We start from the raw sequence: 17691 nt of genomic DNA, 5'->3' as shown, positions 1-17691 counted from the left end.
GGTATCAATATGTGGGTGCATGTGCTACCATAATGTCTGAGAAATCAGTGATTGCAACATCAAAACTATGTCAATTTTTTCAGGATGCAAAACATCTTTTTTTTTTAAGGAAAAAAAATCATCGACTTCCCTTTGTTTAGAGCATGGAGAGCATGCAACGACCTTGATATCATAGTCCTTCCCAATGATTTTCTCAAGAGATCTTTCTTTACAGGAAAGCCCCACAAATCATAGGTTTTTTACTTGTTTCCTGTCCAAGACTACTAGAAGCCTGACATGCTTTGACCAACATTCGTAGTGGAGTTGTTTTGGCATCACACTCTTCAAGAACTCCCAGGAAACCTCCCAACCTGAGTTCACTATAAATATCTGTCCCCTTCTCATATTTTTTTCACCTTTTCTAAAGGCAACCTCCAACATTTGAGGTGACTTTGACCAAACAAAATACACCACCCCCCTCTAAAGTCTATCCAAGAATGATACCAATCAGAGGCAGTTGACAGCTTGGGGACTTGACATAAAGGGATGCCTATACCTTACCCTTCACAAGTTTGGCTTAGGGAATAGTGTTGTTTATGTCTTGCTTCTTGAAATAGAGGTTGAGGGTCAAGGTTTGGAGTCACAGAAATGATGGTCATGGTGATGGGGTCTTCAATAATTTGATCAGATTCATTCTCAGCAAAGAGGGGGTTGCTTTATTTAAATTGTTATGTTGTTGTCTATGTTAGATAAAAGTGGCATTCAGGTGGTTGCAACTGCTATTATAACCTGGCTTGGTTGGTTCGTTTTTGGGAAGTTGGGATCTTTCCTCAAACATGGATCCCAACATCGATGGATGGGTTTGAGTTGACACTGTAGTTTGGAATATAAGTGCTTATCATTGCTTGTCCCATGGTCCTTCACAAAAAAACATGGGACCACCAAATTTTAATGTTCTCTAGATGTTGGTGACAGATCTTATGTCTCTCTCTTTCGCTGGCTTCAGATTCCTGTAGCTGCCCATGGCATTTTTTTTCCCTTTTGTACAAGAAAAAGCAAAAAGAACATAATAGTTTATTTTACTCTCTCCCTTATTCACAGGAATACTCCTTTTCCCTTTTCAAACAACTAGAACATGCTTACACAAATGTCCAGTGTTGAGAGGACACAAATGTCATGTCTAAGTCTTTGTATTATGAAAATCCATTCCCTCTTTCTTAGCCTGCAAAATGGAGGAAGAATACCAATTTGTGCACAAGAGATTTTTCCATTACAGGTTCTCACAAACTATTTTGATATTTGTAGCTCTTTCAGGTTTGTTAATTATTAAAGTTGTTGCTCAATCCAGTCTCTATAGGACAAGTTGTGGTGGCTTACCCATCCAGTATCCTTTTGGCATTGATGATGGGTGTGGGAGTTTTGAATATAGATCATTTCTTGTGTGCACCAATGACACCAAATTTGAACTAAGGACACCCACAGGGAGATATCTTGTGAAGAACATCAACTATGCTAATCCACATATAATTATCTCAGATCCTTCTATGTGGAGTTGCAGTGCAGGAGATGAACTTCCCGATAGCATAAGCTTTAGTCTTGACATCAACAGAAAGTTCTCCATTTCAAATTTCAATACTTTTCTCTACTTCAATTGCAATGCGTCCTCTGTCCTTGTCAAGCCTCAGCCTAGTGATTGTGAGGACCAGACCAACCGATGTGAGTCCGTCTGTGATAGCAACAATTACCTCTGCAAAAGTTTGCCTGATTGCCCAAAAGCTCTCTCTAAGGTCTCTTGTTGCTCTTACTATCCAAGACCTCAAATTCCTTGAGGCTCATGCTCCAAAACTGTGAATCATACACTAGCATATATTGGGATATTACCAATTCATCTGGAAATGATTTCTATAACCAAATTCCTACCTATGGTATTCACTTGAATTACGAGAATCTAAGCACAAATCATTGCCTGAGTTTCCAGTATGATGGGTATGGAAGAGGGACCTGTGGCTATGACACAAAATTTGGCAATTTCTTGTGTCTCTGCAAGGACAGGAATGTCAGTACTTAATGTTCAAGTATGCTGGTTAGAAAGTGCAAATTACTCTCCAATCTCTATTTACTATTTTTGATGCCCCTTTTATTTGATATGTATTTTTTGGTTAAATACAACTTGTGCATGAAAACCAAGCCTGCGTCAGTGTATTTTTGAATCAGAAAGTTTGAGGCAGTTTCAGCTTGAAACTGGTTTATTTCTTTAAGTACACATGACACAAGTTGGTTGAATTCAAGGAATCTCTGTGGATTGGTACTGGCTTAGTCTTGGAAACCCTGTTTAATCAGGAAGGCAATCCAATGTTGCTTCCTGGCCAACAAAACTTACAGATACTCTGAGATTGCTCTTGGGTATTTGCTCAATTGTTTGCCAGGGGAAAAGGGAAAAAAACTAGGTGATTTACATATCATTTTTAAATAACTAGACATTAACTAGAATACATCTATTTTAATTTAGGATTTATTACTCATTAGTGGTTGGAAACATTAAGATTTGCATCTTAAATTTTTTCTATTTCTGTAAAAACTTAGTTCCAGAGTTAAAATGAAACTATGTTTCTATACTAGTATAGATTCTATTCTTTATATTAAATTCAACATATATCTCTGTAATGGAATTTAAACATTTATGACTCAGATAAGATTGTGGAAACAATGTCTTTCTTCAAATTTTAAGCCCCCAGGGGCAGCTTAAATGGTGATTGCCATGATAATGAAGTGTTATGTACCATTGCCAAGAAATTTGAGGTTCAAATCCTCTGATTTACCCATATCTAAAGAAGAGACAAATGTAGGCACCTATAGGTTGGTCAAAATCAACTTTGTGCCCAGTTGCCCATTCCTTTAGTCATTAAAGAATAAAATTCCTCCTCTAAAGATCCATATCCACACATGAAAGGTTTGAGACTTAAGGTTATTTCTAATACCAAAACTTTCCACTAATGACAAAATGTATCTTCCAAAGGAGTACTACAAATTTTAGCTATTGATATATGCTTTCTTGTTTACAGATCATGGCCATCTTCACCACAAAACCAGCGGAGTGATTGCAGGTAAAACATAGGACTCAATTATGGATTACATGAACAATTCCAGTGGTTTCATTTGATATGCTTCTATTCATGCATCTGAAGCTTGAAAGTTAACGTTGGCTTCTTGGATGGCAGGGACCGTGGTCGGGGTTGCTGTTGGTGGATTGATTTCTGCAGGTGTTATAATTTGGTATTTCAGGAGGATCAAACCAAACAAACCTGTGAGAATTGGGGTTGAGAACAGTAGAAATGGCAATATGTAGTCAGCTTACCATTCTTAACTAATTTTTTTTCCTTTCTGATATATGAGGCTTTAGGACCGGGACCTTATTTGATCAGACCTCAGGGCCAACCTTTTAGTCAAGGCCTTAAGGTATTTCCCTTCTTTACAAAGAAAAGGCCTTACCTAAGCTCATATAAGGTCTTGGTATTATGTGAGTTAAAAGTGTTGGTCCTTACATCTGAGTAGTAAGGTTTATATGTTGAAAACAAGGCCATGATTCTGCACTGTAGAATTTTACAGCAGTCATCACCATGATAAAGAGTTGTGCAGCCATAGAAAAGATGTTATTAGAATTTGTGTGGGGTTTTAACTCATATATTTTTATTTGTTCAAAGTAAATCATGAAATCTATACTTTACATATCATACTGAGATAATAACAATTTTTTCTCTCAGGTCCACTGGTGGATAAATTAAGTATTGAGTTTGGAAGCTTATTTGACATTACAATGTGAAATTTTGAAACTAAAGTCGTTGCCTGAAAAATATAATATTGGGAGTCCCATATGTTGCTTTTATTGGCCTTCCAACATGTAAGCAAACCTGTTTCTGAGTTGGCTAGTTTGTAGTGTTCAGAGATTCTGTAAACAATATATGGTTTTTACACGTGGATTCATCGTATTCATCAACCTGATAAAAGATTCAATGCATAAATTTTAAAGTAACATTAAAATTTATTTTATTTTTATTTAATTATATATTTTTTTCGAAATATGATAGGACAATATGACATCACAAGTCATAGGCATAAGATACATGTTGAGCCAAAATGACATATATCCACATTAGTGTTAAAGGTGGATTACCATCAAAGATTTAATGTTGTTGGGGGCATTAAGGTGAATTAATATTTATCCTTGATATGGTTGAGAGTTAGTGAGGATTACCATAATATATATGAGAATTGATAAATATTACCTTGAAGTTAGATCACCAACTTACTCATGGTTGACCATTAATAAAGAACATTTCTTTAATTGCAATAGCAAGGTGAATTAACATTATAATTATGATTTAGTCGAGAGTTACTGATTTGTGTTCCCAAACATTTGAATGGGTTTATGATAGATTTTGAGTTACTTCGAACGAGAGAGGTATATTAATATTGTAATTATGTGAGAGATAATAATGAATATTTTATAATAAAAAAATTGTTTGTTTGTTAAGTAAAGTGGGTTTTGAAATGACTGGTATGTCGAATTTGTGGTTTGAGTAACTATGATTTAGGGGTATCTAAATCGTTAAAATTACCCAGGGATTGTATCTAGCTCGGGCCACCCTAATGCTTAGCATGACTAGATATTTTCCCACAAAGTTTCCAACCAATGACCGTTTCACCATGGAATGTCTTAACAGAGCACCCTATCTATTCTACTTCGCATGGGCAACAACACCTCACACTAATTAAGGATAGCAACTTATATTAAGATCATAGCAAGTTGGATTAAAATCATAACTTGAGATTCTTACTATAAAGACTTTTGGCTAGTTGAAAAGAGAAACATAGATTAATATTATACCTTCAGTCAAAAAGAAAGATCTTGAATTAGTTGAGGTTAGCTAGCTAAATTAATAGTATATTTTTTGTTTTTGTGTAAAATAATTAGCGATAAAGTATATTGTTAAGGCACTCTTTGTATAAAAGTTGTTGATTCAAAATTCTGTATTGTACTCGGATATTTTCTAGAGGCACCAACTTGTGCCATGAATTTTAACATTGAAATAATGTTGGAACTGTGCAAAATTTAGTCTAGTATGATAGTGATTTGAAGTGTACTAAATTTTTCTTCTATTGCTACATTTAGGTTTGCCTATTTCCATGTGACGATTGTTCCTCAATTTATGCCTTACGACGTTTCCTTTGTAACATCTGGTGCAAATGCTAGTTTATTCCCAACTACATGATTCTCCAAAATGTCCTCATTCACCATTGAAATCTATGATTCCTTCATGATCCAATTTTTGTTAGAAAATAGAGAGAGATCAAAGAGCGATTACACACAACACAAAACACACACTGTGATATATTTATTGATCACAACAATTACACATATATAGGACATAAATCTCTGACTTCAACACATCTCGATCATAACTACAACTCATACATAGGAAACAACAACTTTTAGATTGACACTTGGGAACTCTCAATGGCAACTCATGATAACACATGGAAGCATTACTTCCAATACCTTCCCTTAATGCTTACATGAAAAACATTGAAAACATGTATCACAACAACAAAGATAATCTTTCTCTGGCTGGTCTTCATCAGCGTTCACATCCACTTTGGAATCTCGCAAACACCGCTCTTTCGCCACCACATTTTCGAGCTATCACTTGACCTCCATTTAAAACGTAACCGCCTCTAACCATTGTTTATGAACTTTGCAAGATCAACAATATCGACACCTATGCTCGTCGGGGCTTCCGTGATAAGAGTCGTTAAGTAATGGAACTTCTTAAAGACCAACCACCATTTATCGGATATTTCGCTTTCAACTATCCGTCAATTGCTAGGATGGAGGTCTGGACACTGAATGTGTTCAAAAGTTGATCAAAATCAATGACTGCTCTTTATTGATTTGTGCAGATCAGATCAAATATAATAATAATAACTTTGCATATTGGTATTTTCCATGAGATCTGTAGCGTTTGGATCTCAATCTCTGAATAAACAATACCACAATATTTTATTAGTTCAAATCTAGAATGAAGAATGTCAACATTCCACCCGCATGCAACAAATGTACATCTTGCATCATCTGATGATCTCGAGAACCACCATTTAAAACATGTAGACATTCTCTCAATTGTAGATCCACACTAGATCAAACCAAATCTATGTTGATCCAACTTCTTCACAAGCATATCTCTTCTTTTACAAAGATTTGTCCACAATGGAACTTCACACAACAACAACAACACTGGATCTTCGCAATTCTCCTTTGCATGCAACTATCTAAAATCCACACACAAATCAAATATTCATACAAACAATAGATCAAACACTCTAGTAGACTAACTGTGTACAAAAGAGTGTCATGGCTAAAATTGCATGGTCTCAACCCCCCTCGTGAGAGAACGAGAGAGATTAAAAAGTGATTACACACAACACAAAACGCACACTACGATATCTTTATTGATCACAACAATTACACATATATATGACATAAATCTCAGACTTCCACACATCTAGATCATAACTACAACTTATACATAGGAAACAACAACTTCTAGATTGACATTTGGGAACTCTGATTGACAACTCATGGAAACACTACCAAAAAATTTAAATAAAACTATACCAAAAATATTATTATTATTATTTTAAATTTAAATTAATGATGTATTATTCAGACTGGATTCATCTCAAATTCAAAAATTAGTGACAAAATTTTGATTTTACCATTCAAATATATAATTCGGCGTTCACAACGCTCTCTACACATGAAGTCTAACCACAACTCGCTTATTATTAATTAACAGAGATCGATGTAACCGGCCATACTCTCATGTGTAATATTCGGTACTCGTGAGTGCCTATTATTTTATATAAACCTGTGTTGTTACGTTATAGAATTACGTGCATGCGTTGACCAAAATTTAAACCTGAGTTATCCTATGGAGTCCCATCTTCTCTTATGAAACAGGCCTCTGCACCGCCTGCATCGCTAGATTTTGCTAGAAGTGCCATATGACATATTTTTGCTCATATATACACAGTTGGCGAAGCAGCAGAGGGACGTTTGGGTTACTTTCCCATGAGAAGAATAGATAGTTATGTGCAGGGTCTCTTGAAGGATTTGTAAACAAGGAGGAGACATCTTCAAGAAATTCATCTCAATCTCAATGATTGCCAGACCCCACAGGTAGATAGTCTGAACCCATTGTATATCTCATTCTGCATCTACTTCTAACTTTTATAAGTTTTTGAAGCTTGTGAGAGCAATCCAGTGACATTTTTTTTCGTCAAATCTTGATCTTTATTGTTAAATAATAATGAAGCTTTTGACCAGAGTCCAATGGGTAAAATCTTGATCTTTATTGTTAAATAATAATGATTATTTGATAAGTTCTCCAGTTTTTGGACCATTTTGCACTCTGGTTTGTCTGTTCTTGAACTCTTCCTTCTCAGCATGTTTGCTTTCGTCTTCTTCCCCTGCTTGAAGGGGACTTTCAACTGGAATTTCACCATGTAGTAATTCATTAAATCATTCTATTGGAAGCTAATGGTCTTTGGTTCATTGGTGAGGTGGGAAGAGTGTTAAGATATGCACCAGAAAGGTATAAAGCTCGGTGCAAGTCCTGGACAGTTTTGCCAGAACAGTTATCCATCAACCTTGGCACTTGAGCTAAAGGAGCTCTGTCACCTGGTATAGAATCTAAGGGCTTGAGCTAAAGGAACTCTATGTTATCTGGTATAGAATCTGATTTAGAGTTAGGGTGTGTTTCTCAAAGAAACATTAAAAAAAACTATGTTACGTGCCACCCAATGTCAAGCAACTTCCTTACACATATATGTATATATATCTTTCAGAGGTCTAGAAAAGAGAAAAGGTCATTGATTGCTGAGTGTCAGCCAAGGAATTTTACCCCTAACAGCCAAATACTCATTTTGCTGCTCCCTTTTCTTGCATATTGAGGTGGATTACTCATTCTTGGAGTACATCTAAAATTGGATCCAATGTTTTAGATTGACAAAAATCTAATTTCAAATGCTCCAAAGTTGTTTTTGTTCTTAACAGATAAAGTTTTGGTTAATTGGTAAAGTCAATATAGTATTAGGCTGTTCATCAAGCTTTTATTTTCTGTTTTCTGCCCCACTCGAATGGAATGTCTCAGAAAGCGATGAAGGCAGATTCAAGTTTCAACAGAGTATCTTAAAAACTGGTACAAGTGCAAGTTCCATACAATTTTTGCAGAATAATTATCACAGAAAACTGGTACCTCATTTGAAGGAAGACCATCCCAACTTTTAACTTTTGAGTGTGTTTTTCAAAGCAACTTTCCAGCCCAAAAAAAATTATTTGTAATCATTTGACTTAAAAACTTGAAAAAATAGGAGACTGTAAAAGGTTTAAGGCGTGTTTCTCAAAGAGACTTCCAAAAGTCCTTTGACTAAGACTTAAGAGAATGAGAGTGTTAGGTTTCAAGGTGTGCTTCTCAAAGCGACTTCCAAAAGTCCTTTGACTAAGACTCAAGAGAATGAGAGTGTTAGGTTTCAAGGTGTGCTTCCCAAACCAACTAGCAAAAAATGTAAATTTTTTTTATTTTTTTATTTTTTATTTTTTATTTTTAAATATAATATTTTATAAATATTAATATAATATTAATATGTATTATAAAAGATAAAAGTTACATATCTTTTTTATCAACTTTTTATCTTTTCATTTTTAAGAATTGAATTTTTTTTGGAAGCCATTTCAAGAAATATATCTTAAGATTAGTGTTGACACCTAATCTTCATGATTGGGGAATTTGTAAAATAAATAAATCAAGAATGTGAATAGTCATCGGAAGATGAACTGAAAAATCACTCCTAATGTATAAAACAATAACATACCTATGGAATAATCATACGAATCAGTTTCTTCTGCCTTTGGAGAGTTACTACCTGGCCTGACATGGTATCAGAGCCAACTCCTATTTTTAGCTGTTGTGCCTTGTAACTCCCTTGTCTCACTGAGTGTCCTGTCTGTCTGCCATGACCTGCGCTCTACTCCATACAGAGCCTGCTCCCTGCAATACGTTGCCCATATATCCGTTGGTGCCAGATTCTGACATTGTCTGTCAAGACTGCTACTGTTATGCTGCTACCATTTTCTAAACAAAACCTACGCTGCAACACCGAAATTCATAACCGTCCGAGCTCTCCTGCGTGCCCTCCATTGTGAACAAAAACTGCGCACCAACGTTCTAACCGTCAGCTTCACCATACCTTGCGCACCAGCATTCAAACTGTCGGCCTCACCATACCCTGCGCACCTGCGAGGTAAATGTTTTCAAGCACGTCTTGAGGGACCTGGCCAACTTTTGAACGGTTGATAATGTGAATGATGGCAGTCAGTCTACGCAATGCAATGCAATGCACTGCTGTTACTTTCCTTTGCCTTCCCTTGTAACAACCTTAGAGGCCCTTGCAAAAGCGGATTATCCTTTCTGCTCCACTCTCTCGGGTTGCATCGTTTCTCTTGAAAAGTGCCTAATGCAATAAGATATGAAGTCACTGTAAGATACACTTTGATGCAAGGTTCGATAGTTTGATGCAACATTTGACACAGATTAAACCGATTCTCTTTTAGTGGCCACAAGGTTTTTTTTGTCAAGTACTTTGATTCCTAGCAATGGCGATAAATGACAAGAGGGTGATTTTAATTCCAGTGTATATTTATGATGGCGGTTTTGCCTTCAATGGCTGAACTGAATTGATGGAGATTATTCAGCAGGTCCGATTCGTCCAATATGTCACTTTTGTCTCGAGTCAGTAGAGATATGACTGCAGGCTCCAAATCAGCGGGTGTTGAGATATAGGCGAAGGGAGGCCTGCGACATGGTATGGTAACAAAACTGCGTCTTGGTAGTCCACAATGTCCGTGGATACGTGTTGAGTTCATAGTGTTGCGCAGTTTATATAAGCAGTTTATATATCATTCAAAGCATTCAAAGTATTGCGCAGTTTATATATCATTCAAAGCGTTTTATATATCAAAGCATTTGTGGTATTGCGCGTTTTATATATCATTCAAAACATAGTAGTATTGCACAGTTTTTTTATCATTTGAATGGTAATGCTGCGTTGAAAAGTTAAAGCATTAAAGTGCTATGTAATATTGAAGTGATATGTACATAATATTTCAATGAAATGCTGATGCTTCTATCAAACATTAGAGGGATTTGAAGAAAATATAGTGCATAAGGCTGTAACGTAAGGAAGTTTTTTTTTTTTTTTTTCAGCAGAAGTTTTTTTTACAGAATGCATTCAATCATCTCTATGGTAGGGATAGTTCTCACTGGCAAGGAGAACTATCCTGAATGGTCCCGGATGATAAAACACACCCTCATCTTCAATGAGTTGTGGAAGGGAGTGTGTGTCGGAGAAGGAGACAATGACCCAGTACAGCCTACATCAGACAAAGAGCTCGTCATTTGGGATAACAAGAACAGCAAAGCATATGCATTAATCGCAACATCTGTAAATGAAGAAGTAAGTCACCATATTTCATCATATTCAACTGTCTTTGAAGCTTTACAAAAGCTCAAAGAACTCTATGACTCACATTCTACACTCGAAGTTGTTCAGCTCATGATTAAACTCTTCACTCTTGAACTGAAAAATAATGATCCTCCTGCTCTTGCATCTGAAGTAAAATCCATAATGCATGATATCAAATCCACTAAGGTTGAGCTGGATATCCCTCTTATTGCTTTTCTCAAGGCACTCTATCCTACTTACTCCAATTATCTTGAGTCTTTACAAGCAAATGGAAATCTTAAAGATATAACCTTTGACCGTCTTGTGAAAAAGTTTGCTGAAAGAGAGAAAGCCTTTGGAAAGAAGACAGACCCTGAATCTTCTAAAGAGACTATTTGCGTTGCTCATAAAGAAAAGCATCCTGCTCAAGATTCTACAAGAGGAAGAGGTGGACGAAGAGGAAGAGGAAGATACTTCAGAGGCAGGGGGGGCAGACATTCTCAAGGAGAAAAAGCATATCTGCATTGCATTCGCTGCAAACGAAATGGATCACATGATGCTTCTACATGCAAGCTACCATGGGACAAAATTGAGCAGAAAAGAAACCAACAGAAAGGTAAAACTGATGATACAGACAAAGGTAAAGCACCTGAATCCGCTCACTATATTGAGGCACAATGTAACATTGGAGTAAATGAAGATTTGTTTAATGCTTCACTTACTTCTTCGAAAAATGATTGGTTGCTTGATTCAGGAGCAACCTGTCATATGACTCATAGGAAAGATTTTTTGAAGATTTCACTGACAATGTTGATGGAGCAGTATACTTTGTAGATCAGTCAAAAATCAAGCCATCAGAGCTTGGTACAATCGGGCTTAAACTGCCTGGTCTTCCAGACTTTCTTCTGGATCATGTTCTATATCTCCCACAACTCAAGAGAAACTTGCTGTCCTTGGTCCACATCCGCCAGCAAGGTCACTCCATTCATATGTTTGATGGCAAGCTTGAGGTAAGAAAAGCATCTGACCACTCACTTGTCATGAGGGGAATAGAAGAAGAAAGGCTTCTCAAACTGCAAGGAACCTCTGCTCATGCACAACATTTCTCATATATTTCTCATCATGAAGAAGGTACACTTCCATCAAGTTTATTATGGCATGCTAGATTTGGACATTTAAACTATGACATTCTCCGCTTATTGAAGAAAAATGGTGTTGCTGGTTTGCCTACAATTCCTAGGAAACATAAGCAATGTGATGCTTGCATTCTAGGAAAGCATAGCAAACAGTCTTTTCATGATTCACATTCAAGAGCACATAGGAAGCTTGAACTCATTCATTCAGATTTATGTGGTCCAATGCTTGTTCCTTCTGCAAATGGAAATAAATATATCATGACATTTATTGATGATTACACCAGAATGTGTTGGGTTTATTTATTGAAGAACAAATCTGATGCTTTTCAAACATTCAAGAATTTTCATAAATGGATTGAAAATGATGCACAATCTCATATTGGGTCTATTCGCACTGATAATGAAAAAGAATATACATCAAATGAATTTGAAAACTATCTTCGCCAACATGGGATCAAAGATCAAACAACTGTGCCTTATAATCCCCAACAGAATGGTGTAGCTGAAAGAATGAATAGAACAATCTTGAATATGGTACGATCCATGCTTTTCTTCAAAAATGTAAAGATAATGTTTTGGGCTGATGCTGTTCTATGTGCTGCATATATAAAGAATAGATGTCCATCTTATGCTATAAGAAACAAGACTCCTTATGAATTGTGGTATGGACATGTTCCTTCGGTAAAACATCTTAGGATCTTTGGTTCCACCTGTTATGCTTTGATACCAAAGGTACATAGAAACAAACTTGGTGCTAGAAGTCGTAAGTGTATCTTCCTGGGGTATTCAAACACCTCTAAAGCATACCGACTCTATGATGAAGTAAATAAAAAGTTTGTTGTATCTAGAGATGTCATTTTTCTTGAATCATCCAAATCTGACAATGTTGTTGAGCGGCAACTTGATCGCTTGGATAGATTCGCAAAAACGAAATCATTTCAAGAATTTGATAATCAGATTCCACATCTTGAAGGGGGGATTCCTATACTAGATCAACATGTGGAATCTTCTTCTGAAGAACAATCTCCCCTGCATGAAACTCCAACAACGGATGATGCTTTAAGTGATGTAATTGATAGAATTGGGAGACTCAATCTTGATTCAGTCCCAACTCAATCAACAGAGCAGCCTGGACCATCTCAGAAAGGTCCCCCAAAGTGGCTGACAAAGACACTTGAAAGTGTTCATCCTGATGAAATTGGAAAAACAGGAACCAGAAATTCAAACCGACAAAATGGAGGTGATGTAGATGACTCTAATTCACCTGTTGATATGGATGTTACTTATGATTGTGAATTGAACTTGTCTACAGATTTTGAACCAACTTCCTTCAAAGAAGCTGCTTCTCATGATGAATGGAAAGAAGCGATGCAAAGGGAGTATGATGCTCTCATAAAGAATGGCACTTGGAAGCTGGTTGATCCTCCATTTGGAACCAAACCAATTGGCTGCAAGTGGGTCTACAAGAACAAGTACAAAGCTGATGGCTCACTTGACAAGCACAAAGCTAGGCTTGTGGCAAAGGTTTTGCACAGAAGGAAGGGGTCGATTATGAGGAAACTTTTGCCCCCACAACAAAATGGGCCACCATCTGGACACTCTTTGCACTAGCAGCTCAGAACGGTTGGAATGTCCATCAAATGGATGTAAAAACTGCATTCTTGAATGGAGATCTAAAAGAGAATGTTTTTATGTCCCAGCCTGAAGGATTTGCTGTGAAAGGACATGAACATAAAGTATGCAAACTTGTGAAGTCCTTGTATGGCCTCAAACAAGCACCACGAGCCTGGCATGAAAAACTAACGGAGCATCTTCTGAAACTCAACTTCAATCATTTTGATCTTGATGATGCAACTTTATTTGTCAAGAAAGTTGGCAAAACAGTTGTGTATCTTGTGGTATATGTAGATGATCTTTTAATGATAGGGAACAATGAAAGCTACATTGCATCCATAAAGAAGGAATTAGGGAAAAGTTTTGAAATGACTGATTTGGGCTATGTTCATTACTATCTTGGCATTGAAGTAACCCAACATCCAAAATCCATATTTCTTTCTCAAAAGAAATACATTGGAGATTTGTTAAACAGATTTGGCATGACAGAGTGCAATCCTCTTTCTACTCCAATGGAACAAAACTTAAAGCTCACATCTATTGAAGGAAAGGAATTTGAGGATGCAACAAAGTATAGACAGCTTGTAGGAAGTCTCATCTACCTCACTACTACCAGACCAGACATTTCATTTACTGTTGGATCCTCTCCAGGTTCATGCAAAAGCCTTGTGAGGGACATTGGTCTGCTGCAAAAAGAGTTCTAAGGTACTTGAAGGGAACTCAAGACCTTGGAATCAAGTATACACAGGTGGACGACTTCAGCTTGATTGGATACTCTGATTCAGACTTCGATGGAGACAAAGAAACTGGGGTATCTACTTCAGGATATGCTATGAGTCTTGGATCAGGAGTTGTCTCCTGGTGATCACGCAAACAATCAGTTCCAGCAGATTCCACAACTGAAGCAGAATACGTGGCAGCAGCTGAAGCAACGAAAGAAATTGTGTGGCTCAGGAAAATTCTTGAAGATTTGCAGGTAAAACAAGTACAATCAACTCCACTCATGATTGATAACACCTCTGCAATAAAGTTGGCCAAGAATCCAAAGTTCCATGATCGAACAAAGCATATCAATACTAAATATCATCTGATTCGACATCATGTTGAGGCCAAAACAATCCATCTCCGTCATTGTTCCACAAATGAGCAAATTGCAGACATCTTCACCAAAGCACTTGGAAAGGAAAAGCTTGAACAATTCAGAATGATGCTTGGACTCACCAACATCCCTTCAGATTAAGGGGGGGAATGTTGACACCTAATCTTCATGATTGGGGAATTTGTAAAATAAATAAATCAGGAATGTGAACAGTCATCAGAAGATGAACTGAACAATCACTCCTAATGTATAAAACAATAACATACCTATGGAATAATCAGACGAATCAGTTTTTTATGCCTTTGGAGAGTTACTACCTGGCCTGACAATTGGGACCAAATTTTGTATCACAAAGCTCTTTAAACTTAGATATCAAATTTGAAAGTAATTATTGTACCAAAATTGCATAGGACTCACACTCAACCCAACTCCTTTCTAAGGCATATGATTTAAATAGAGAAAACTATAGCAAAAACAAAACGTGATAAATGCCTCTAAGTTCCATTGACCTCACTAATAAACTAAGACCCAATCTAATGGGATTGAATTCTCGTCTAATCTGCCCATTCTAATGGGATTGAATTCTTGTGTAATCTTGAATTTGGTTCAACTTTTCCTTGCATATCATGTTGAATAGCCCAATATCCCTTTTGTATAATTAATCTTTCAACATTTTGTTTAGTAGTTTTTTGTTTCTTTAATACTACAAAAGCAAACTTTGGTGAAGCATCAAGCAAGATTTTTGGTAATATAATTGCAATCATAGCAATAAGGTTTTGTTTTTTGAGTTGTCAAAAATAAAAGTCACTTGACTAACATATACTAATTTTACCTCAAATTTAATATGTATATCCCAAAAATAAAGCTTTGTAAACAATATTTCATATAATCCAATAGAAATACACAATATTTCACATTATTCACATATGTAAAATCATTGCAACTTTGAAGTTACATTGCTTGAGAGTCACTTTGGCATATTTATTCAACCAACCCAATGTTTTTTTTTACTTTTAATATTTTCTAAAGTTTGTATTAACCATCCCATGCAAAATATATAGTTACATAATGTAAAAAAGTTGAGAATCTCTTTGAGAATAGTGCTAAAGCATGTCATGAGCCCCCATGACTTAAGTATATAGTTACATAATGTATAAAAGTTGAGAATCCCTTTGGTAATAGTACGTGGGCAGTTCAACTAGCTTCTTTATCTCTTCAGTGGATCATTCCTTTCAACTAGTTTCCACAATCAAAGCTAAGGATAATCAACTTACCCAACAATTGCCACAACCCTTGTAGACTGAAGGATAATCTTCCCATACACTATCAACCACCATCAAATATGTTATAGAGGCACCTAGTCTAGTTAGGAAAGGGAGGCACAAACATTGGGATGATATGGTCATTCCAATGATAAATGGCATGCCTTCTAAACCAAAAAGGCCAAGACTTTTCTTGTTGAACTATATGTAATCAAAGAACCTACCATCAAGGAACAATTAGAGGAATATAAGTTCCATGATCCTAATTTCTTTTACCCTTCATTAGTCCTCCTAGCTAACCATTATCTGATCTCAAGAAAGAATCTCCCTTCACTCACATTTTTCAAGTCAGAAAACATGTGAACAACTCATCATGGATAGTAGTAGCCAAAAGAACCTAGTTTCTCAACCATTGGACAACTTGCTCATTTTCTTGTCACTCTACATCCACAACCATATCAACTTGGATGGGTAAAGAAAGTAGGGTTTTCCACATTTATCACAAGTAATTGTTCTATCACTTTTTTCCGATGGACCTTTCATTAATATAGTTGATTGCAATGTCATACCAATATATTGTGATGGCATGTTTCATGACAAACCCTACCAATTTGACACAAGGGAACAATATGATGGTTTTTATACCCCTATAAACTTCACAATGACAATAAAAGCTACCAAGTCACATCTTCTCCTCCTTAGTCATGGCAACACTCCTTAGTCAAAGAATCACACGCGAAGCAAGTTAACCTCCATAAGTTCAAAACTCTTGACTCTTCTTTGTTGCTTATGTTTCTATATCTACCATCTCCTCCCCAACAAATTGTAAACTTTAGCAGAGGGGCACCATCCAAAGCATGAGGGCGACATACGACTTCTCATCCTATTTTATCCCATATTTCCCTCACTTCAACTCTGAAGTAGATGACATTGCATTTTTTTACGAACCCTTTGATGATGGTTTCCCTCCCCACATGAAACTACAAGTTATAACTATTGCACCTACCCTATAGTAGCCCACAGTAAGCATGATTCTTTAGATAGGAGCAAATATTGTCACAATGTACACATATGATATACTCCTCATTGTATTATCTAATTATAGAGGTATGAAATTGGTAAAGATTGATTATATTTCACTAGGTCTCATAAAGTTACAATTAAAATATACATATTAAAGTGAGTGATCAAACATAATCAACCCACTTATAAATGTACAATGATATAAAAAAAATGAATAAACGATATAAAATACAATTTGAAAAATTATAAATTCCAATTTTAATACTCATTTGGTAAGTCCACAAAAAACTTAGAGACTAAGTCTCATCACTAATGTCAAAAAAATCTTATAATGACATTAATCAATTATACACTATAAGATTCAACAACCTTGTATTAATGATTAACAATAACTTTATTACCAATTTATCCTCAACCTCAAACTGAGGAGAATACTCAATTGGCATAATTTCTATCTCCAAAGCTTCTTGTTTTCATTTCGATCTCTCTTTATTTTGTCTTTCTCATTTTTTAATGTTTCATGGCTTTTTTTCTTTTTCTTTTTTGTCCTGTCTCTTTTAATTTTGTCTTTCTCAATTTTAATGGTTTATCGGTTATTTTACTTATGTGATGTTCTACTTTGTCCGAAATGCAGTATGTACTTCTTTACATATTTTACCTCTCTACCTATTTTTTGAATCCCATTGGTGATTTTTTTTCACCATTGATCAACATTAATATATGTTAGGTTTTCCCACTGTGTAAATAAATTAAACTAAATCATCCATGTTTAATAGCTTTGCAATATGGCATATATCTCTTTGTAATTTGTCAAGTAATTTACAACTTTGGAAAATGCTTCTAAATCATGTGTAATTGTTTTATGTTCAGTGAGCACTGCACCAAGCACATTAACACACTACATTTGCCTCAGTTTTAAATGGGTGTTGGAAGTTTGGTAACATTAGTAGAATTGTGTTCCATATCTTCTTTCTGTATGGGCAACATGGTTTTTTTCTCAATTCAAACAAATTCCAGG

Source organism: Pinus tabuliformis, chromosome J, assembly GCF_031772625.1.
Source record: "Pinus tabuliformis cultivar Carrire ecotype Pingquan chromosome J, CPIR1, whole genome shotgun sequence".
NCBI classification, from domain to species: Eukaryota; Viridiplantae; Streptophyta; class Pinopsida; order Pinales; family Pinaceae; genus Pinus; species Pinus tabuliformis.
This window is presented reverse-complemented; position numbering follows the sequence as displayed.